Source organism: Peromyscus californicus, unplaced genomic scaffold (assembly GCF_007827085.1).
Source record: "Peromyscus californicus insignis strain IS unplaced genomic scaffold, ASM782708v3 Scaffold_4__1_contigs__length_199733344, whole genome shotgun sequence".
Classification (NCBI taxonomy): Eukaryota; Metazoa; Chordata; class Mammalia; order Rodentia; family Cricetidae; genus Peromyscus; species Peromyscus californicus.
In genome coordinates, this window is record NW_026294562.1 from 73,962,672 (window position 1) to 73,987,114 (window position 24,443).

General features: G+C 43.6%; 1 protein-coding gene across 5 annotated transcripts in view; it reads right to left on the reverse strand.

Annotated features, from left to right (window-relative positions):
• Positions 1-24,443, reverse strand: part of Plpp4 (phospholipid phosphatase 4) — a 127,559-nt gene that overhangs the window by 13,365 nt on the left and 89,751 nt on the right. The gene's annotated exons all lie outside the window — the stretch shown is intronic.

The window sequence follows — 24,443 nt, forward strand, 5'->3', positions numbered from 1 at the left end:
AAGGAACCAGGCACCATGTAGCCAAATCTGTTCTCCTGCCACAACCATTCTAGAATAAACTTTTAACCAGGAGAACGACCCTCCAGGCCTGTATGTGTCTACTCTGTGGCATTACTTCACTCACTTCCTCATTCATTCAACAAGGTTTAGTGATTCTTGTGATGGGTAATCTTGGCTGTCAACTTGACACACCTGGGAAGACGGGACCTCAGTTAAGAAACCGCCTTCATCAGATTAACCATGGACATGTCTGTAGGGCCGTTTCTTGACTGCTAATTGAGGTATGAGGGCCCAGCCCACTGTGGCAGTATCCTCCCTAGGCATGGGAGCCTGGGCTATTTGAGAAAGGCATCTGAACGTGAGCTAGAGAGCAAGCCAGTACTCAGGTTCTGCTTTAAGTTCCTGCCTTGGCTTTCCTCAGTGATGGACTGTAACCTCTAAGGGGAAATAAACCTTTTACTCCCCAAGTTGATTTTTGTTTTCAGTGGTTTATCACAGCACAGGAAAGCTAGCTGTCCAATATATGCTAGGCAGACACATGCTAAACGAGGGAAGAAAAAGATGCCCAGGACACTATCTCTGCTCTCACAGGGTATGCTGGTTTGAAAGAAAATGGACCCCAAAGGGAGGGGCACTATTAGGAGGTGTGGCTTTGTTGGAAGAAGTGTGTCACTGGTGGGCTTTGAGGGCTCTTTTGCTCAAGCTTCCCTCAGTATGACACTGAGACCATTTCCTGTTGCTTTTTGATCAAGATGCAGCCAGCACCATGTCTGCCTGCACACTGCCATGCTCCCCGCCATGATGATAACGCACTGAACCTTTGAAACTGTAAGCTGCCACCCCAATTAAATGCTTTCCTTATAAGAGTTGCTGTGGTCATGGTGTCTCTTCACAGCAGTAGAAACCCAAACTAAGACACAGGGCTTAGGGGCTGATGGAAGGACATGGCCATTCTGAGAGATTATTTTAAAATGTACTACATTCAGTAAGAAAAAAGTGTACCCAGTTCAGTAAGAATTGCTTAGATTAGAAGGGTTGGGACAAGTCAGGAGCCTGAGATGACCCCTTGTGGTTGGTATAGACAGAACATGCAATGGCAGCATCTGCTAGGAGGACATCAGCAAATGCCACAGAGGAGTTGACTTGATGGAGAAGATGGCCATGGCAACCACCTTGAATTATTCTTAAAATATAAAATTATTGTATTTTAGACATGCCAAGACTTAAAACCATGGAGTTTGGATATAGTATACACAACGCTCCCCCAAATTTTCATCCATTTCTTTATGACAATATGAATGGATCTGGAAGACACTCCATTAAGTGAAATAAGTGTGCCCAAGAAAGACTGTTCTGATTTTGTTTCTGGTGCTATGATGAATACCCTGAAAAAAAGAAACTTAGGGAAGAAAGGGTTTATTTACTTAAAATTCCAAGTTACGAGTCCATTGTTGTGGGGAAGTCAAGGCAGGAAAGCAAAGCATCGGATGTATAGCCAATAGTGGGGAGAACTGAGTGCATGGAGCCTTGCTTCCTTGCTCTCAGCTAGTTTTCTTCTCTCTTATAGGGGACTGTTCAGGATGTCCCCTGCCTAGGGGATGGTGCTGCCCACAATGAGCTGGATCTTCCTTCATAAGTTACCAATTAAGATAACCCCCCATATACATACACACAGGCCAACCTTTCCTATATAATTCCTCATTAAGAATCTCTTTTCTAGTGATTCCAGTTTGTATCAAATCAATAGTTAAAACCAATAAACACAAAGAAAAACACCATGCATATTCACTTGTGCAGGATCTAAAAATTTGACCTCACAGCAGAGAGTAAAACAGTGGTCACTAGCAGGTGGGATGAGTAATTGGAATAGAGAGAGCTTGGGTAAAAGGCATTGAGTTTAACAGGAGACTTAGTTCTAATGCTCTATAGCACAGCAGGATGACTACAGCCTATGACATCTGCTGTGTATTTTAAGATAAACCTAAGTTTCCAAAGGCCCCTACACAAAATGTAAGTGTTTGAGGAGCTGAAAATGCTAATACCCTGACTTGGTCATTCTGCATTGTTTACAAGTATTAAACTATCATACTCTACCCTATAAATAGGTACAAGTATTGTGAACATTAAAATTTTTTGCAAGAATTGATGTTGGAAAAAAAAAGTTGAGGTTGTAACTCAGTGAGATTTAAGGTTGGTCTCTGAGTGCTAAGAACAATGGTGCTCAACCCTGGCTACACACACAGTCTCCTTCAGTAGACAGGAAACTTAAAAACTGCTGGTATCCAGATCCCATTATCTGTAGTGGCCTGGCATGGTCCCTGGTTGGGCGCATCTGTTCCTAGGTGCAGCACTGTGTGACATAACTGAACTCCCCCATGGTTACAATGGCTGCCGTGACTGAGTTCAGGGGCTTTCCTTGAGGTCAGGTGCTGCAGCTGCTCACCTCTGGATGGCAGTTTTACCAAACTTTCATCTCGATTGGAAGACACTGCTAAATATGAGAGCTCCTACACACCCAGCCCACACAGTGACTCGGGGAGAACAGGTCTGACCAATGTTTTGTCAGTCCACCAACAAGTCCAAGTGCAAAGCCTTGGCTATAGTGTGGGCATCGCAAAGACGTTTATTACACATGCAGGCTCTCAGGTGGGCTCCAGACCCGTAAGTGAGGACTGGCTTACCACAGCACTGCCCAAAGGATCATATACACACTGCAGGGTGAGATGCCCTGGCTAAAATGTGTCCATCATCCTGCTAGGGGGTCTTTAGATCAATCTCAAGGAGGTAGCATAAACTCTGAGGGGGAACTAAACAACGTTCTGCTCAAAGTTGTTTACAAAAGTGGAAAATGGAAAGCATTTGTTCAGAGGCATGTGACAAGTTCAACAGCCAGGAAGGTGACATGAAAACCCAGATTACGCAGCAGTATTGAGTGAAAAAAGGACTCAGCAGCAGGTTCCAGGTCAGCACAGCTATCGTGTATGACAGTGAATGACCTTCAGCTTTTCCAAATTATCTCTGAAAATTATGTACCTACTTAAAAGGGATCTTGGTTAGGAGCATGAACCTGTACCAAAGTAAGTCTTCCTCAGCCACCAAAGCAAACAAGGTTATAATGGATCCCCATTGCCTTTTTTTTGTTTTTGTTGTTTTCAAGACAGGGCTTCTCTGTGCAACCTACTCTCATTGTCCTGGAACTCACTTTGTAGACCAGGCTGGCCTCAAACTCACAGAGATCCTCCTGCCTCTGCCTCCTGAGTGCTGGGATTAAAGGCATGCACCACCAGCGCCTGGATCCCCACTGCCTTTTAAACAGATGTTAAACCTGGTTTGTCTCAAGTACACAGATGAAACAAAAGTCAGGAAACAAATGGAAGCTGTATGTGTGCACTGAAATTTTTCTCATTATTACCAGCATTCCAATAGCATATACATGTTGAGGATAAAGCTTAACCTAAAATGTGAGACCTGGCACTGCCCAGCGTGGTATGCTAGGATGATAGAAGGGTATTAAGCGATTTCCATAGTGTTCTAAAGTGGAATCATTTGGATACCATCCTAGCTGGTTCAATAGCTTCTTAATTCCCACCCACATGCACTGGACTCCATCCTTCCCATTCATTTACATTCTCCCATGAGGTACAGGAGTGGGAAGGCTGGACAGCTCATTCCTGTTGGCTCTGGCCTCATCCTGAGTTCTTCCAGGAGGAATAAAATGGTCTTTAGTCAATCGAGATAGCTTAGCAAATCTATCCACCTAATTACCCTAAGTGTGAGGAGCAGAAAAGAACAGCCCTGGGGCTCTGTTGGGCTATGGATGGAAGTCTCCAGAATCAGAGAGAAGAGAGCCCAGAGAAATTCCAAACAGAGTACTTAAAAAGCCAATGAACACTGAGTGGATGAGGAGGAGGAGAAGGAGAGGGAGGAGGGGGAGGAGGATGAGAAGGACAAGGAGGACGAGGAGGAGGAGGAATTTGTATACGGCCCATATAAGAATATCTTGAAGACTTCAACACTGATGAGTCAACAGCTCAGGCTACCAATTCTAACTGCACTCAGGCATCTTCAAGAGATGGCGAAGGAACTTCCAACTTCTTCCTGACTTCCGACACCCAGGAGCTCTCATCCGGCAGTGCCGGCACCAGCCCGGGCATCAAGGACTTTGCATCATTCTCTGGAGTGCAGGCAGAGTCTTCTCTTTTGCCCAGTGGGAGGCAGCACCAGAATACAGCCTCTCCCAAGCATTGAGGCCTCTGCCTTTCTTTGGAGAAGGAGTTCGGAGGCCTGGGGACCTGCAGCAGACAGTTTCCTTTGACACATGCTACTGGTCCTTTGGACTGTACTTTAAAACTGCTGTATGCTGTTACTTTTCTAGGTGACAATATAAAGCTCCAATTTCATGCTAAACCTTATGCTTGTCACTTTCTTGCTGACATTTATACAGTTATTGAACTGATGTAATGGTTTCTGACAAAAGGCTTCGGAGGATATTCCTTCTGGCTTGGCAGACACAGCTGAGCATCAGGCAGCTCTGGTCCTTTGCACCTCTGCCTTTTCATCAACAACTGAGTCTGAATTAGACCCACCAAGCTACAGCTGAAAAAATGTCATCCCTTATGTGACAAGGCGTTTGGGATCAGGACGCAATGTTCCATGAGCCATTCTGCTCTGAGGTCCTAAATCCTAGATTCAAATTCGATGAGGAGAGCGAGTAAACAAGAAAGTCATCACAGACAAATTTTCCAGCTCTAAGCATACCACACCCTATTTTCTTCTCACAGCAACACACTGAGCTGAGCTGCTGGGGCACTTCACCCCCCTGCCCTGGAACCAGTTAGATGATGTCCATTGGAAGTGAGAGTCTGTTCTGTGTCTGCCTTTACATGCATCCCCACTTTCTAACCTGATTAAGACACAAAACTGAGACTAGAATGTAGCAAGGCTGGTAGAGTGCTTGCATGAGGCCCTGGGTCGACCATAGTACCACACAAGCCAGGCATGGTAATGCAGATTTATAATCCCAGCACCTAGGCAATGACAGCAGGAGACAGAAAGGTCATAAGTTCAAGGTCATCTTCAGGTGCATAGAATTTAAAGCCATCCTGGAAACCAGGAGACTCTATCTCAAAAGAGGAACGGAGGGAGGAAGGGAGAATCCAACCCAAATGGAGATATGGGCTTTCAAACACATAGCCAGTGCACTGTCCACTTTGGAAGATGGATTTATAAGATACACACACACACACACACACACACACACACACACACACACACACACACATCTGTCAGCATTGCTAAGAATAGAGATATGAGCAGACACCGCCCCCGCCCCCACATACACACAAAACAGTGAAGTGAGGGTGTTCCAAGAACCTGCTTTATCTGAGTACCAAACTCCCAGGTGTTCTAGAATTTGGAACACAAACGCACACACACACAGCCTTTACCACAGATGGGAAGGAAGTGGGCATGGTACTCTGTGAGAAAAGCATTGTGCCTTTTGCTTTCAGAGTCTGCAGGCTTTCTTGGCTGGAAGCAATTGACTGTAAATATTGACATGAGGCTCTGCCAGAGAACAGCAAAGATGCTCTCAGCTAGGAAGAAGGCAAAAGTGAGAATCTCTCACCTTGTTTCATGAACATGGATGCTTACTCACTGTTTTTAATGACACAAACAGGAGAAATGGTCCAAGAGGTGTGCGGGGGTCCATCCAGTGACAGGGCGGTCTGCCTCCCCAGTGATGCTGGGGAGTGATCACTCATTGCTCTCCTTGAAACCCAGATGAATGAGCAGAGGTTTGCAGTTCTTCTCTTGCAAAGGAAAGTCCATTTACTGAACCCACTTAGGATCACATGTGGCTTCCCTTTCCATCTCAGCTGACTCATAAACCAACTCTCACACTTAAGATGTGAGAAAACTGACACAGAAGAAGATTCTTCAAAAACCAGTTGATTCTTCTTGTAAGTGGGAAGAACAACCCTAAACTTCAGATGGAAACCTGAAGACCCCGGATAGCCAAAGCCACCCTAAGCAAAAAGAACATTACTAGAGGTATCAGTACCTGATTCCAAGTTATATACAGAGCGATATAAAACCAGGGTGGTACTGGGACAAAAATGGACACATTGGTCAGTGGACTAGAACAGAGGGTCTAGAATTAAACACACACACACACACACACACACACACACACACACACACAGAGAGAGAGAGAGAGAGAGAGAGAGAGAGAGAGAGAGAGAGAGAGAGAGAGAGAGAGCTACCTACAGCCACCAGACCTTTGTTTGACAAAGGTGTCAAAAATAGCCTGAAAAAAAAAAAAACAGTCGCTATAAGAAATGGTGAGGAAAAGCTGGTGTCTCTCAGAAGAAGAAAACTAGATCCCCATCTCTTACCCCATACAAACATCAATTCAAAATGGATGAATGATTTCAATATAAGATCTGAAACTTCTAGGGGGAAACACTTCTCGATATAGGTACAGGTAAGGGCGTTGTGAAAAGACACCATGAGCTTAGGCAACTGCAGCAAGTGTCGGCAAATGGGATAACAGGACATTCAAAAGCTTCTGCATGTCTAAGGAAACAGCTGGGTTCCGCCATGCCCACAGAATGGAGGAAACTCTTGGCTAGCTACACGTCTGAAGAGGGTTCATGACATGGTGACATCAAAGTCTAACCCCCAAGCCACAAACAACCCAATCAATAAATGGGATAATGAAATGAACACAGTTCCCCAAAGTACACATTGCTAAGAAGTATACGAAAAAATGTTCACTATCCTTAACTATCAGTGACACGCTAATTAAAACTCCCTTGAGGGCCGGGCGGTGGTGGCGCACGCCTTTAATCCCAGCACTCGGGAGGCAGAGCCAGGCGGATCTCTGTGAGTTCGAGGCCAGCCTGGGCTAACAAGTGAGTCCCAGGAAAGGCGCAAAGCTACACAGAGAAACCCTGTCTCGAAAAACCAAAAAAAAAAAAAAAAAAAAAAAAAAAAACTCCCTTGAGATTCCATCTCACTCCAGTAAGAATGGCTATCACCAAGAAAACAGGCAATACAAGTACTGGTGAGCATGAGGGGCAAACAGAGCCCTTTATATTGCTCATGGAAGATGAAATTAATCCAGCCACTGTGGAGATCAGTGTGGAGGTTCCTCAGAAGAATAAGTACAGGTCCATCACATGTCCCAGCTTTACCACTCTCGGTCTATGCCTGAAGGACCCTTAAAGTCAGCATACGGTAAAGATGCCTTCACACGTATGTTTGATGCAGCTCCGTTCACAGTGGTCAAGTTATGAGATCTGCCTAACAGATTCCATTCATAAACAGAGAAGTGGATAAAGAAAATGTGGTCTCAATACACAATGGGGCTTTATTCAGTCCTAAATAAGAATGAAATCATGCCATTTTCTGGAAAATGGATGTAACTGGAGATAATCATATTAAACAAAACAAGCCAGCCTCAGAGGGATAAACATCACATGTTTTCTCTCATTCGTGGATGTGAGATCTTCTATAGATGCATCAAATTATTGAGATATATGGCAACACAGAAGATGGGATACTGGAGAAGGGAGGAGGGGGTGAGAGAGAGAGAAGAAAAGGAGAATGTGGAGATGAGTATGGTCCATATTCATGACACCCCTGAAAAAGATCATCTTTATGAAACTGTGGACAAGGAAAATAGGAAACACATATAAAGACGATGACCAATGGAAATTTGATGTAAGTGAAACTCCAGGGAAATGAAGAAGTATAAGAACCAATTAAATCATTATGTGTCCCATAGCCAAGATGCCATTGATTTTTAGATTTATTATTGTTTTTGTACCACATAAAGAAAAAATACTGACATTTGCTTTCTTATCACACTCACTGCAAGATGTGCTCAAACATTAGCTAATTAAAACTGTCTTGTAACTAAAAGAACAAATGAGACAAGAATCGAGGAATCATCCTGTCTTGCCTGTTGTATTTGTAACTTTTGCTAGTAATGAAAAATTTCCAGGCAAGCATCATTCCTGGAACAGTCATGCTTTAATGGGGCAACCTGCATTGGGTGGTATTTTGTTTATGCTCTTAACAAAGCTTGCCTAAAATCAGAGGGCAGAGCCAGCCACTGAGTTAGCCATAGAGGTCAGGCAGTGGTGGCACACACCTTTAATCCTAGCCCTCGGGAGGCAGAGGCAGAGATGTTTGGATCTCTGTAAGTTCTAGACTACACGAGATTAATCCCATCTAAAAGAGACACAGAGCCAGGCAGTGGTGGCACACATCTTTAATCCCAGCACTTGCGATCTCATGCCTTTGCTACCAGTATTTGGGAAGTACATACACCATTAATCCCAGAGCTAGGAAGGCTGAGCCAGGAAATTATGTGGCTGCATGGAGAAAGGCATATAAGGTGGAAGGAGATAGGAACTCAAGCCCTTTCCGCTGAGGACTCAGGGGCATTCAGTCTGAGGATTCCTGAAGACAGGATCTTACCTCCCCTTTTTTTTTTTTTTTTTTTTTTGGTTTTTCAAGACAGGGTTTCTCTGTGTAGCTTTGCGCCTTTCCTGGGACTCACTTGGTAGTCCAGGCTGGCCTCGAACTCACAGAGATCCGCCTGGCTCTGCCTCCCGAGTGCTGGGATTAAAGGCGTGCGCCACCACCGCCCGGCTCTTACCTCCCCTTTTAACCTGAGGATTCAGTAGTGGTGAGAAGTCTCTCTAGTGACTTGTTCCTTTGTCTCTCTAATCTTTCAGCATTTACCCCAATATCTGGCTCCAGGTTTTTATTATAAGATCAATTAGGATTTGTGGAACACTGTATGAATCTTCCATCTGATTCAAAGAGCTGGGTTTCCTTCCCTAAGAGGAAGAAGGGCATCACTGGTACCTCAACAACAATGTTGGATGGAGGATGTTCTGCAGAGGCTTCAAAAGCATCTGGGCAGAACCATCCAAAGCCAAGGGTACAGGCCACAAGCATGCCACCACTGCCTCATAAGGAGCAGTGTGGCAGCGAGAATCAAGGACCTGGTTTCCTTACCTTGGCTACTTTCTTAGAAGAATGCAAGCTGCTTTTACTCTCTGGGCTTTAGTAATGAGAGGCTGGGTGTATGCACATTCACAAACACACTAAATAAGCAAATAATGTAATTAAAATAAAAAAACCTTAAGAGTGATGTACTGACATTTCTGAGAAATGTCTCCAGTTTTTAAACACAAACAATCAACCCAAAATCAATACTGTGTAGACTGAATAAAACTCAATCACGAGCAAGCAGGGCTGGATCTCAGGATGCCACTCTAAGATCTCACCCTGGTCCTGCTTCCGATGTCCACAGTGTTCAAAGAGAACTCTGAGCCTAAGCTTCCACTGCCCGACTCTCCCTACTGGAGAAAAAAAAAATCACCCAATGGACCTCAAGTCATTTTTCTTAAGGTGATAACAGCTCCTAGTGGAGTTGAGCAGGTGATGATAACTTCATTTATTCCAGGGAGCACTGTGAGTAAAGGAGAAATGGGGGCTTTCAGGAGCACTGAGTCTGTAGTACCCAGTACTACCATGGAGAGTCCTGCATGAGCTTGCCTCTTGGGGCCTTCATGTCCACAATTGCACAGTAGGTTAGTGATGTCTGATCCTCCATACTATTGTGAAGACTAGCAAACAGAAACTTCGGACCCTCCGCTTAGGTCTCGGTAGCCAGTGCTAGCTCATTTCTTTCTTTCTCTGTCTCTGACTCTCTCTCTCTCTCTCTCTCTCTCTCTCTCTCTCTCTCTCTCTCTCTCTCTCTCTCTGGGTAGCTTTGGAGTTTGTCCTGGAACTCACTTTATAGACCAGGCTGGCCTTGAACTCACAGAGATCCACCTGCCTCTGCCTCCCGAGTGCTGGGATTAAAGGCGTGCACCACCACCGCCCAGCTGCTAGCTCATTTCTTATCACTGGCTGTGGCATCTGCCATTGCCTCCATTCTGTGATGCCCTGTTGTGAAAGAAAAGCTTTTATAACATCTCCCTATGCAGCCTCCAGCTCTTTGCTTACATAACTACAAATCCACTTAGAGAGAATCCCAGGGTCAGCGTCCAGGGCTCTTCACAGCCCCCAAGTCTCTTAGGAGATGTTAGCAAAATTAACGAACTCGAAGACAGGAAGAGAACAGGCAGTGGAGGGGTTTGTCTTCCTTGCTTTGTGGTAGGCTTGGAGCTCTCAGAGCAGAGGGACAGACACGCTTGTGCCAAGTGATTTATTCCAGAAGTTATCTCCTAGATGACTCCTTGGAAATGAGTTTTATGTATTGGGGCCTCTCTCCCCCTCTCCCCCTTTTCCTTCTCTTCCGCTCTCTCTGCCTACCCCCAACATCTGAATTTTGGGGCCAGGGTCTTATGTAGCCCAAGCTGCCTCAAACTATGTGTCTAAGAACAACTTTAAACTCCTGATTCTGTCACCTCTATCTCCCAAGTGCACGCACCATGATGCCTGGCTTTATGTGACCAGTTTCTCAATTTGTCGCTTTCCTACTTTCTCAGCTCACAGACTTGGCCTAGCTAAGACACCAAAGACCTGGCTTCTGCCCTGGGGAAGTGATACTGAAGAAAGGGAAAATGAAATAACACAAGCAATGGAGGACAGACTGGGAGGCGGGAAAGGGCTGAGGGTGACCTTGGCTATCTGGAGTCCAGGGTTGACAGTGTCCAGCCTTGCTGAGAGCTGCTTGTGAGTTCAGGCACGGCTAGAACGGCCAACAGTTTCCGGAAGAATCACTTCATCTAGCATCATGAGCCTTAAGATGCCACAAAAAAATGGTGTGCTGGGCCCTTGCTGGGAGCCATCTGCTTGAGCAAAGGTGGTGAACTGGGCCCTAAGCACCCTGGGGAAGCAAGCTGAGCCTGGATCACTGAAGCTACCCTCTCCTGTCCTGTCCTGTCCTGTCCTGTCCAAAGGGGTTCCGAGAACCATCCTGGACCACTTACAGAGGAAGAGTCAAGTGGATACAACCTGGCTGTCTTCCTTTTGATGGGAAGCGCTTGGTACATGCTTAAACTTATGCTGTTTCTACTGTATTTCAAGTTCATTGACAAGCTGCTTCCCCTTCCTAGGCTTGAGACCTGAGAATCCCATGTTTCTTTGTTTCCTGTAGCTTCCTCTGACCTATGAACGAAGGGGGTTCACTTTGTTCCTTGAGTCTGGCCCAGATTCTGAGCAGCCATCCCCAAAGAACAGAGAGGGTCTTGCTCTTTCAGAAGCCCAGGGGATTGTGAGATCACTATAGCAGACAGACAGACAGACAGTCTCTCCCTGCCCGCCCCCCCTCCCCCCGCCACCACACTTTCTGGAGAGTGAGATGCGGTCTCACTCCCTCTCACTGTTGCCTGGAGACAGTGCATTTGCAAACCTGACTCCGAACTTCTTCCCCTCTATTGGGCACACCCCTGCCTTCTTCTTTTGCAAAATCTTCCCGTATCATCATGTCTGCCTCCTCTCTGTCAATGTGTACATTTGCTGAGCATCTAAAACATACAGACATGGGAGCCAGAGAGATTCCTCAGTGGTTAAGAGCAGTGGAAGAGAATGTGGTAACCAAAAGGATAACCGAGGGTAGACGGTACCCATCCCTTTGTCCACGTTCTTGAGGCATCAATCCGAGAAACAGGCATTGGCCCAGGAGAGGAAGCAGAAGCTGAGGAGAATTAAGGGTTTTTTTTGTTTTGTTTTGTTTTGTTTTGTTTTGTTTTGTTTTGTTTTAAACAAGAAAATCCACCATGGCTTCCCTCACCCACCCCAGGGATGGCTGAAAAATGTTTATCAGGATTCAGAAATGTTCTTCCTGGGCCTGTGGAGAGCTGTGGGTGACTGACTGGGAAGATGGGAAGTGGCTTTGCATATTAGAATATCCCTAGCTACAGCAGGTCTAAAGCCTCAGGACAACTTCTCCTTTCTCAGCCTGGATGATATGTCACAATGATTTGAAACATAATATAAGACTAAGCCTTCAAAAGGGAGAAATTACCTTTCCCATTAGGCCTTGAGGGGAGCTGATAAGAGCCTGGGCAGGATTCCCACAAAGATAATATTTTAATGGAAAATGCTTTTATTCCACTTCCAAAGCCTTGGCATAACATAAATTTGATGATGGGGTCTGAATAGTAATGTGAATGCTTGGAAAAGGCCAAAAGGCAGTAGCTTTGATCTGCTCCATGTGCTTATCTGATTTCTTTACTTGGATGGTGGGGGGCTTTGGCTACTGAACTTTACAGAGTCGCAGTGGCTGCCACTGCCTGGTATCCTCTGAAAACAGCTTCCACCCGCCTGTCTTTTATGAGATGCTATAGCGAGACAGCCGAGAGCATCCCTAAGGCAGTCATGGCAGGGCTCATAATGGATGATGAACCAATCACATAGCACAGCCCTAATCATGTTAACTCTCCCCTAAATAGAAAAGTAACTCTGGTTGGTCAAAGGAGCATGAATAGGATGTGTGAACTCCTCACTGGTACAGCCCAAGCTGCATTCAAAAGTGACCAATGTCAATTAAGATGACCTCTATTTCTATACAGTTCCTGCCATAAGAGCTATAAAAGACTCTCTTGAGCTTTTACCACTTTTCCTTAATAAGTCTACATGTGCTCAGCTCACTCCATCTGCTTCCTTATTCTTCTGGGGCATGGGGTAATGAGCTCAGAAGCCATGCATTAGGGTGCTTTGCTGACCACAACAGTCTGTTACCCCAGTTTCTCAAGTTATACCCACAAAGAGCTAAGGATGGCTCTGTCACTTTCAAAGAAGCTCCATCAGTAGTACTTGCTTCAGGATTTGTTAGGGAAAACAAGCCTTCAAGGGCCCCTGGGGTATTGGAAGGGCATGCAAGTAAGGGCAGGCAAGATGTGCTTCCTCTGTGCGGTATGGCAAAGAGAAAAGTCTGTGATGGGTACTGGCCAAGAATCCATGCAGAGCTCCTAAGCTCTGCATAACGGAAGGAGTCTCAGGCATGGTAGCTCATACCTATAGTTTCGGCACTCAGAAAGCTGAGGTAGGAAGAATGGTTTGAGTTTAAGGTCAGTCTGGGATACACAGCGAGTTTCGGGTCAACTTAAATTCCAGACTCTATTGAAAATAAATACATATTGTAATAAGGAAGGGGGAAAGGGACTGGACTGGAAGTTACATCCTGAGCTATGCCAGGCCATTCTGTTGTTGTTGTTGTTCTTATGAGGAAAATAGCAGTCTCAGACATTCCCTAGTAACGGTTCAGCTGATGCAGTAGCATTCAGAGATCCCCAAACTTACTTGTGTTTTTCCCTCTGAAAATAATCTTTGTATAACCATAGATCAGCCATGATCATCTCTCATATTAAGAGAAACTGACCATAAATATGTCAGAGAGCTTCACTTCTTTGGCCTTTGAAAAGGATGTCTCCCCTATTATATTTAAACTTAAATAGATGAGTGTTTTGTTTATATGAAAAAGATGGGTGTTTTTAAGTCTGGAGGGCCATGTTAAATTTGGGAAAGAAAATGTATTGTACTATTATCTCTATGATGTTCACAGACAATGGCTAAAACTGATCAAGGGATTTTTATCCAGAAAGTCAGCTTCAGGCTTCAAATCTCTCAAGACAGCATGTAAGTGATGTCAGCGAACGGAACTCCTCTGCTGGCTTTCTTAAACTATCTACTCCAAGTCAGCCTCATCTCCCGAGTGTTGGAAAACTTGGGTTCTAAATCAGCTTACGTGGGCATGGTGTCTTCCATAGAGATCTCATCTATTGGCCAGATGTGGACAGTCACACCTATAGGAAAGCACTTTGCATGCGGAACCCAGTACGCAGCTGTAAGGTGCTGTCATTTGTAGAGCTCGGGAAAACAGAGACCTAGGAATACTGACTGGAGAAGCTGGGCTCAAACTCAGACCTGTCTTATGCTAACTTAAAACACAGGTGCTTCTTCTCCATTCTCTCTATCATTTCCTTGTTACTGTAGAGCTCCAGTTAGACAACCGTTAGACCCTCTCACCCTCTCTAACTTTCTCATCTGCCTCTCTAACTTTAAATAGTTTAGTTTTCCTTCCTTTTCTCAGCATAGATACACCCAACAATTCCCAAACTCAGGACTTTAGATCTTCTAATTGAAGCTGTATAATTATTATGGTTATTTATTATTAGTATGTTATTTATTATGTGTGTTATGTTTTAAACAACCAAATGTTGATAAAATTAAAAACAATCTCCCCTTAAACACATCATTGCATTGAAAGAAGAATTAATAAGAGCAGGATTTTCCCGAATGAAGAGATGGAAGGAAAGAGTTAGGCCATGGGCACCTGAGTATCGTCCATGAAGGCTCTTGATCTATATCAATGGACATGGCAGGGGAGGGTTAGTGGGGGCCAAAAATCTCAGTATACTTAAGGCTGAGACTGTGTTGCAGGAGAACTGAATAAGCCCCAGGACCTGAAGACTACACAACCTTCCCAAGAAAAAGGACAGCACAGACACTTTTCAACTTCCATCTCTGTGCTGTGTGGAGAGATGTGAGAACTACCAGCCAATATTCATGGACTGTTTAGTTTATGATCCTCTTATGGGTTCCACAAATCTTTAAGTGAAGAATTAACTTTTTGAGTGGTCCTGACAAGGTTGTGCTATGACGCAATTCATATAGGAATTTAACATTCACCTAGACTCTCCCAAATAGCAAGCTCTAGTAAGAAAACTCAATCACAAAAGATTTCTGGTATCATGAATGAGAACACACAGAGCAAGCTGACTCACCATCAACTTAGATATCCTAATGACAAAGCAGAGAATATAAAATCACTATATTCAGCATGTGTCAAGATTTATTGAGAAGCTTGGAAATAAGAACAGGATAGTCATGATTAAGGAATTATAAGATAGGTGTTTTAAAGATTTCTTTTTTAAATTTATGTATATCCATATGGGCTCACATGACTTGATGTGCACCATGTGCATACATGTGCTTTTGGAAGGCAGGACTACCTGAGTCCTCTGCAAGAGCTCTTAACCACTAAACCATCTCTCCAGCTCCAGAGTATGTGTTTTAAAGACAAAAGAGAATTTCCATAAATGAAAAATATTAACCATAAAATTTATAAACTCAACAGAGGTTAAATAGCACGTGAGACAAAACTGAATAAAGAATAAGCAAAATAGAAAATGCATTTTTTTATAGAATCCAACTAAAAGACAACAAAGGAAGAAGAATGGAAAATAAAGGAAAAGTTGGAAGAGAAAGAGGGGCTGGAAAGATGACTCAGCTGTTAAGAATATTTACTGATCTTGTAGAAGATCCAGTTTCACTTCCCAGCATCAGGAGGCAGGGCTCATAGCTGCCTGTAACTCCAGTTTCAGGGAATTTAATGATCTTTTCTGGTCTCCTTGGGCACCTGGACTCAGATGCAAACATTGACAGACGTATAATTTAAAGATAGAGACAGGAGCAGACAACAGGATGAGGAAATCTAACAAATGTCTCACTGATACTCCACATGAATGAAGAAACAAGATTCAGATCCATAACAGGTAAGGGTATCTCTAAATATTGAAAGACATGTTCATAAAGTCAAATGGATCCCAAATAAGACATGGGAAAGAAAAGCTATGCCTAGAAATATAATAGTAAAACTTCAGGAAATAAAAAGAAAAGCCAAAATGTTATAAAGAAAAATCTAGCAAAAAAGAAAAGGAAAACTCATTCTGAAGTAGCAACAAGACTTACAGATAACTACAAATGAACCCCAACTAAACACTGAAAGATAATCAAATAATATTCCTAAGGTTCTGAGAGAAAAACTGTTAAATTGGAACCCCATATTGAATAAAGCTGCCTTATAAAAATGACAGAACATAAAATTTAGAAAATTGAAACAAAGTTTCACAGAAAAAAAATAAGGAAACTGAAAGCATATATTTTCAGTGAGGAGTGGAAAGGCTGGGTTAGAAGAAGGAAAGAGAAGGAAAGACACTGACATTAGCTGAACTATGCCTGGGCTGGGGGCTCTATTGGAAAGAAGGAAACAAAAATCAGGCTTGGCATTAAAACACAAGACAAAATGAGTAACTTATACTATACTCATCAGACCTAAAGCATCTACTGTCTTTACACTGTTTAAAGAAAAGAAAAAATTACTCACTCAAAACTTTGTTAACTATGTGTATTAAAACTGAAGTTTATAAAACTTTCAAAGGCAAAGAAGAAAAATATAGATGTAGATGTGAGAATAGTACAAAAAAGAGAAAGTATATAAAATTACTATACATAGTCTCATATTTCAATAAAGAGTAGAAATGCAATTGAAATTATTGTCTTAAATTTTAAGTACATAAACAGGGTATAGACAATAGAAAAAATACTAGACAAACATTAAACACTAGAAAGCTGGAATCAATATTAACATAATATTACTTTTTATTAACACTGCTATTTTTTAGCAATAATTATATCCTTGAAAACACATGGTAACATTTGCATATGATTTTGTGCCTATATTTCACGATTAGTTAATCACCCCTGTTAAATAATGGCAGAGTGCCATGAAAATTACTTATTTCGAGAGCAAATGCAGAGCTGGAAATGTCATCAAAGTGATCACAACAGGGACTGTGCAGGCTCCCACGGGGCCACCAGGCACCACTTCATACAGGACACCCGTGCTCAAGTCTCTCAACCTGCACCTCTTTTCATTGTGACAGCTCAATCTTTGCAGGGCATACCCTCCACATGCCAAGGCTCTGCGAGCCAGGGAGAATAAGACACTAATGACCAGAAAGTGCTGGATTTGGTTTTTCAGAGACAAATACATACTATAATTACAGAGCCTTTAAATTGCATTTTTATGATGATAGTGATTTGGTTAACCAGAAAACAGAAAGCATGTTCCTCAAGAGAAAGCAGAGAAGGTAGCCTACCGGAACGTCGGCTCATTATTCAAGTGCAATGAACTCCAACTAATGCTTAATTACAACAGGCGCGGGGAAGATCAGAGGAGAATGAGACATGGCATCTCCCGAGGCACTTGATTGATTTCTCAGATTACAGAATTCAAGCTACTGAAAATTCAGAACACACAGACCCAGCCAGATAGGGCCCAGGGAGTACACATGGCTTGTGGAGGGAATGAAGGCCGAATGAATGAGACTAACTGGGCTGCCTGGGCCAGCTCTTAGACTGGACCATATTTCAGACTTCATCGCTATTTTACTTTTCAAGTGTAGCCATTTTAATGTTGATTTATGTGTGTTGGGGGGGGGCAGGCTGGGGAACATGACTTGTGTGTTGAGCTCAGTAGCCAATTTGTTGGGGTTTTCTCTCTCCTTCCACCATGTGGGGTCTGGAGAGTGAACTTAGATTCTCAAGCCTTTACTGGGTAAGCCATCTTGCTGTCCCAAGTGCAGCTATTTCTTAAGGTGAAAACACAGACTTCATTCTCCATTACCCGTGATTCTGCCGCTTGTTCGGATATTCTACATGATTTTCACAAGCTCAGGAAAAATTCTAAACCAAAGACTTGGATTATTTCTTTTCTTTGAAAATTAATACCAATGAAATGCACTCTACAAACATGAAAATGAAATAAAGTTCCTTTGTTATAATTTTTTTTTGAGGAAAAAAAAAACCCACAGCTGCATGGATTATCAATTGGAGATTTCTTTGCTGACAACGTCTTGATCTAAATTCAGTCAGCCCTTCCTGTCAGTAGCCTTTACATCTATGGATTCATACAACCAACTGCAGATGAAAAATATTTGGGAAAATACAGCATTTGTACTGAACACATATAGACTTTTTTCTTCTCATTATTCCCTGAGTGATAAAGTAGAATGGTTATTTATATACCACTTCTTTTGTATTCAATATTCCAGGGGATTGGAGGTTTAAAGCACACATGAAAATATACACAGGTGACATGCAAATAGGAAATCATTTTATACAAAGGACTTGAGCATCCAGAGATTTCATGTCTGTAGGAGGCATTGAAACCAATCCCCACAAACAGTGAGCGGTGACCGTGTAAGAAAAGGACATATTTATACAAAACAATCTCTCCCCATTTGGAGCTTAACTTCACTATTTCCTGGCTGTGTGACTTTGGACAGGGCACATAGCCCTTAATTTTCACCTGGAAAATGGATAAAGTATTTGTCATTGTGACAATTTTAATAAGATTTAATAAGGTTTAAATAAGATAATGCATGTCAAAAACTTACTGTGCACTGGGCAAGTACCCAATAAATGTAGCTGAAACATGGTTGAAAACCTCTGTATATAGTTTAACATTCTCAGGAGGCAACTGGACTTCTCCATGCCCCTTCTATTGTGAATGGCAATCTTACATTTCATGGCTGTGTCCACTGCTTGGCACGCTACCCATGACCTCTGAAACACCCTGCTCCCAAACAGATGCATGGGGCAGAAACAGTTATTTAAGCTTAACCTTTCTGTAGATGTAACCAACCTTCTTACTAAATAAGAAACACAGAACCAATGCAAAGAAGAAAGCCAAGAGGTCAGAGCTAAGAGCTAAAACCTTACCCTTCCTCCTGTGGTGGTCCTACCTCTCCAAACCAGAGCTACTTTCTGTGTTAAAGTCCCTATATAGAATTTCTGTTCTGCCTTCTCATTGGTTGTAAACCCAACCACATGACCGCCTCGTCACAGCCTGTCTGTACAGACCTCCAGGTTTTCCATGATTGGTATTGAGATTAAAGGCATGTGTATCCAATACTGGCTGTATCCCTGAACACACAGAGACTTACCTAGCTCTGCCTACCAAGTGCTGGGATTACAAGCATACACCAACCACCACTGCCCTGTTTTCCTATGGCTTGCTAATAGCTCTGACCCCGGGCAACTTTATTTATTAACATACAAATAACATTTTAATACAAATAAAATATCACCATACCTTTCCATTCCCTCTGTGACTTTAACTATGAGAACAAGGAAAACAAACATGAGTAAGGTCAAGGAGCCGGCTTTCTGCTCTCTGTACGACTAGAAGATGTGCTTCCCAGGACACTACGAGGAAGTTTCATCAATGTGATTTAAAAAAAAAAAACAATCACTTCCAGGAATCTTTGCAAAACACAGGCACCAGGGAAAGTGCTCGGTGATAGGGAAAATCATTGAATTATTGAGAAAAATGATTTAAGGCAACCCCTCCTCCCCCCAAAAAAAAACACACACAAAAAAAACAGAAACAAATCCCCCCCCCCAAAACTAAGTTGTGGATGTTAAGGACCCAAACTGTCACTATCGGTTCCTGGTTATGTCCTCAGAGTAGTGTGTGTAATCTCCTAACGGCCCCCACCCTTCCCCTAAGGTAAGTAAAGATGGGCAGCCCTTTAGGCCACAAGCCACAAGGCTGAGAAAACAACAGATTGAGAGGTAACAACACCCCAGTCTGGTCTCCCAGGAGACGGAGCCAGTTAAGGTCCCGTGTAAAACTCCCTTTTGTTGTGTTTCTGTCCTTCCTAAATGGAATTTCTATAGGACTGGTGTCACTGTGGTTGACCTCTGGGCCCTCAGCACTTCCTCTAACGCTTGGCACCCAGAAGGCAATCAAACACTACCTGCAGAGTGCATGGATGAGATGTCCAGAAACCTGTTCAAAGTCTGGCTTTCCAGTGACAGATGTAAGACTTGCGATCACTTCCATCCACTCTTCTAGTCATCCACCCATCCAGTTCCTCAGACACTGAGTGTGGCAGATCCCAAGTCCTGGCTCTTTCCTTCTATACCTAGTGGGTCTGGGTTCAGTCAATATTCATCAAAGCCTCCACCCAGAAGCTTACCAGAAAGAGCATCAGGGGCTCCTGGGGACCCGTGGCAACCGACTGAACAGCTAGCCCAAGGAAGTACAGATGCCATGTGCCTCCGGGGCTTCTTCTGTTGTTTTCTATTGAAACTGTTTCCACATGACTGGAGAGAAAATAAAAAGCTGGATACCAAGTAGAGTTCTAGTGATGCTGATTAGAATTCAAAGACCTTTGTACCTAAGCAGTCCCCACGCTCTCGACACAAGGCAGAGAAAATTAAAGTGTGATTCTAGCACAAGGATGTGAGCCTAGTGGGGCCAACCCACCGTAGAGAGCTCCTGCAACCTTTATTCAGATCAGCCATGGAACAAGGAGAAAGAGTTTCTGGTCTACTCCATGGGCGGGCACACACGTTCTTCCATGGAGCCGACCTTCCCTTCCCTTCTTCAGAGGCTTTGCCATTTCTAGTCTGCTAGAGTTTGCTGTTTGTTTGCCCTCTGTTGGTGTTTTCTCTGCTTTCTTCCTACTGCACTGCCTGAATCTACCCTCCTCTTCCACCTGCAGGCTTGGAAGGGTATCAGCATACCTCATACCTCCCAGGGGCAGGTTTGGGATGAGAGTGGTGTAGATGGGGATGCTTAGTTTTCATTGCCTACTGGACACAGTGAAGAATTACCTGGGAAGAGTCTCATTGGAAGACTGTCCCCATCAGGTTAGCTTGTGGGCAAGTTTGTGGGGAGTTAGCTCTACTACTTTAATCAATGAGAGAAGACCCAGCCTAAAGTGGGTGACGTCATTCCTTGGGCTTGGGTTCTGTAGATGTGTGGTGAAATCAGGATGAGCAGTAGTACACACGTGTCCATTTCTTTCTGTTCTTGACTGTGGGTGTGACTAGCTGCTTTAAGTTCTTGCTGCCTTAAATTCCCTGCAATGACGGGCTATAACCTGGAACTGAAAGACAAAATAAACCCTTGGTCCTCTGAGTTGCTTTTTGTCAGGGTATTTTATCACAGCCACATAAAATGAAAGGAATACATAGACCTACACTGCCAGTCTTGTTCCTTGAGGGCAAAACCCCAGTACAAGAAGTCAGAATCTTTCCAGCCACTAGTAGGAACTCTACCTGGAACATGGACGGAATGAGAAGGCTCTGGGAATGAGAAGTAAGCCAGGTGCTGTGGTCTGGATGTCTATGTTCTGCTAAGATGTCTGCTTCTCAGCCATATCTCACAGTCCTTTTAGGTTTAAATCTACCTCATCTGAAACAATTCTACTGGCCTCCTCCAAGAAGACTTGCTCATCTTCTGTTGCTGCTGCCTCTAACTGCCAGCACCCGATCTGGAATGCCCGCAGCTCTGTAGCCATTTTCTTTGACTTTATGAAATTCTGCATCTTTCTCAAAATGAGCAGCTTTCCTTCGCTATCAGCATGTGGTGTATTTGCCTTGCACTACTTGCCATGTTCATCTGAGGTTGCTGTAACTCAGAACTGTAGAGTGGCGACTTACAAACAACAGACATGTGTTTCTTACAGTTCCAGAAACCGAGAAATCCAAGGCCAAGGCTGACTGGATGTCTATGGAGAGTACCTTCCTAAGTCCTACATGGCCCCTTCTTGCTACATCTTCTCATTGTGGATATGGCAAAGTGACAAGGTAGCTCCCTGGGGCTTTTTTAGGAAGGGTGCTAGTTCCATCATGAGTGCTCTGCCTTTGCGACTGTCTCTCACAGTCCACCTCCTTACACCATCCTACTTGTGCTTAGTTTCTAACACATGAATTCGGGGAGGAGACATTCAGTCTATAGCAATGGTCATATTAAAATATCCAGGAATGAGGGAGAACTGAGTAAGGGTGAGAGGTTCACCCCCACCTAGGGCTTGGAAGGAACAGATGACAGAGAGCAGGCTATTTTTAGAAATGGTCCACTGCTTTCTTCATAACATGCTGACTTGGGTTTTCCCACACCATCCCCTAACTGCAAAGAATGAGACTACCAGTCAGGAAACAAAAACTTGGAGAGCTTCGTCATTTCGACTTTAGGTACATATTCAGTATCCCACAGGTGCACAGGGTTGTGCTCACTCACAAAAAGCCAGCATCTCTGCCCCTTCCTGGCGAGAGGGAGCACAATAAATAACCAATAGGGGAGCATCTGTGAGAACCCCAGGTTCCTTCACTATACCCTTCAGAAAGACCTCACCCTGCATCCATTCCATCAGCTCCAGTCTTGTCTACTCACTTCTTGAAAAGATTCTGAAATCAATGTGTGACATTCCTTTCCAATCACTAATGCAAGTCCACAACTTTGAAGAGATGAGACTCAGGGATGGCGGGTGGTCTATGCACTGCAGTGCCAAAGTAGGTCAGAGATTCAGTAAAGTTCAGTGGAAAAAAATACAATAGCAGCCAAGGCACTTATGAAGTCAGTCAAAATGCCCCATCTGGTCTACCAGCCAGACTGCTTTTCTGCAAATGAGTACCATACTGTGCACACGTGGAACACAGAATCTGCACATTGAGTTGAAACAATAGAACTCCCTTGAGACTTCCCAAGAGACTGTTTTTGATGGTCAATGGAGATAGAATGAAAATAGGTAATGCCAAAGCCTTAATGTCAAGACAGAGTCCACATTTCCACTCAGAGAAAGGTAACAGCCTCTGTGTTTCTACTGCGTAAAGCAGCTCTGATCCAGTAAGGAAAAGTCATCTTATTAGTTACTTTTACTGTTGCTGTGATAAAGTATCCTGACAAGAAGCAACTAAAGGAAGGAGGGAAGGGTTTGTTTTGGCTCATGGTGGGGATATCACAAGAGGAGGAGCTTGAAGCAGCTGGTTACACTGCATCCAGAGTCAAGAAGCACCAAGTACAGAATTCTTATACTGAGTTCACTTTGTTCTTATATAGTCCAGGATCCCAACCCAGGGAATGGTGCCACTCATATGGGTGAATCATTCCACCTCATTTAACCTAATCATGATAGGCCCTCATGGGCATGACAAGAGAGAGCCCTGTCACCCAGAGGATTCTATATCTCAAGTTGACAAATGAGGTTAACCACCATAACACCCAACTATAGGCAGTAAAACATTGGATTTGAAGGAAATGATTTAGCTGTAAGCCCTAAGGTGATGTAAGATTGTGTCAATGTCTAGGAATACGGCCTGCTAGGATTTTTATGGACTTCATAAAACACACAAACAATACACACCATCTGATTAGCACAGTCACAGAACCCACCACCTGGAACTATAGGGTGAGAGTTTTGTTATGAGGTCACTAAGTCAACAAATATTTGTTCAGATCTGCTACATTCTTGGCTAGTATATTGATTCTAGGGAACAAATATCAGACTTGGTTAAAATCCCAATGGATTTAGATATAGAAATCATTATTAACTGCCAAGAGTATCAGTAAAGAAGCAAAATAGGCTCTTGGGAGAGAGGATGCTGGGTGGGAACAGGAGAGCTACACCGTCATGTATACATATGATGGGCAGGGAAAGGCTATATAAAGAGTACTAGAAAGAGTGGTGTGGTGATTTTTTTTGTGCTCTAACAAAGCTTGCCTGAAGATCAGAGGGTGGAGCTAACTCCTACTTAACCATAGAGGCCAGGCAGTGGTGGCACACACCTTTAATCCCAGCACTTGGGATCTCATGCCTTTGCTCCCAGTACTTTGGAGGCACATGCCTTTAATCCCAGCACTAGGGAGGTGGAGACAGGAAGTGATATGGCTGGGCAGAGAGAGGAATATAATGTGGGAAGAGACAGGAGCCCAGCCTTTTGGTCTGAGGATTCGATAGAGGTAAGAAGTCTCTCTCTAGTGGCTGCTCCTTTACTTCTGTGATCTTTCAGCATTTACCTTGATATCTGACTCTAGGTTTTTATTATTCAGACCAATTAGAATTTTCACTACAGAGAGGCCAAGCAGGCATCAGTATAGATCCATGAAGAAGAAATACTGAATGTAGTCACGGTACCACCAGATGCCAGTGTAGGGCTTGGGCACAGAGCTCAGAGGTACAGTGATGGTTAGCATATGTGAAACCCTGAGTTCAATTCCCAGCATACAAAGGAGAAAGCTGCTAGTGTAGCTGGAAGGGAGAACAGCATGAGATGAAGCCTCAGGAATAAGCAGGGCTAGATTTTACAGGGCTTTTAGTAAGTCATTCCAATTTTATTCTAAATCAGTTTTATCCCAAGAAATTCAATGGGTAGCAGGAAATGAAATGGATATGTATGAATGGCTGGGAGATGAGCAAAGGAGAACCAAGAAGACCAGCTAGGAGCCATTGAACTTCAGTATCACTGGTTCTTCTGGAAGCTTGCTTGGCGCTTTCTGGCACCATGAAAGCTAGCCCACCATGAAAGGGAGGAGGCATTCAGGTCAGTCCAGCTTTAAGTTCTCTGGGCCCTGCGTCTGAACTGCATGGTGTCTTCAGGAACAGAGACTAACCTTCCACCTCCAGGGAGTAACCAAGGGCAACAGCAACAGGCTATGTTTTGGGAGTTTCTTAGACAGCTCTGGCTAGCAACTTGAAAGATGGCTTCTCATGTCTGATAGTGGGTTTTGCTAGGTGGTCTTTGGCTTTTGGTGAAAAGACTATCAGTCCAGATGAGAAAGGTTCATTAAAACTATATATGTATATTTTTACATAGAATTATCTGTATTGTAATTT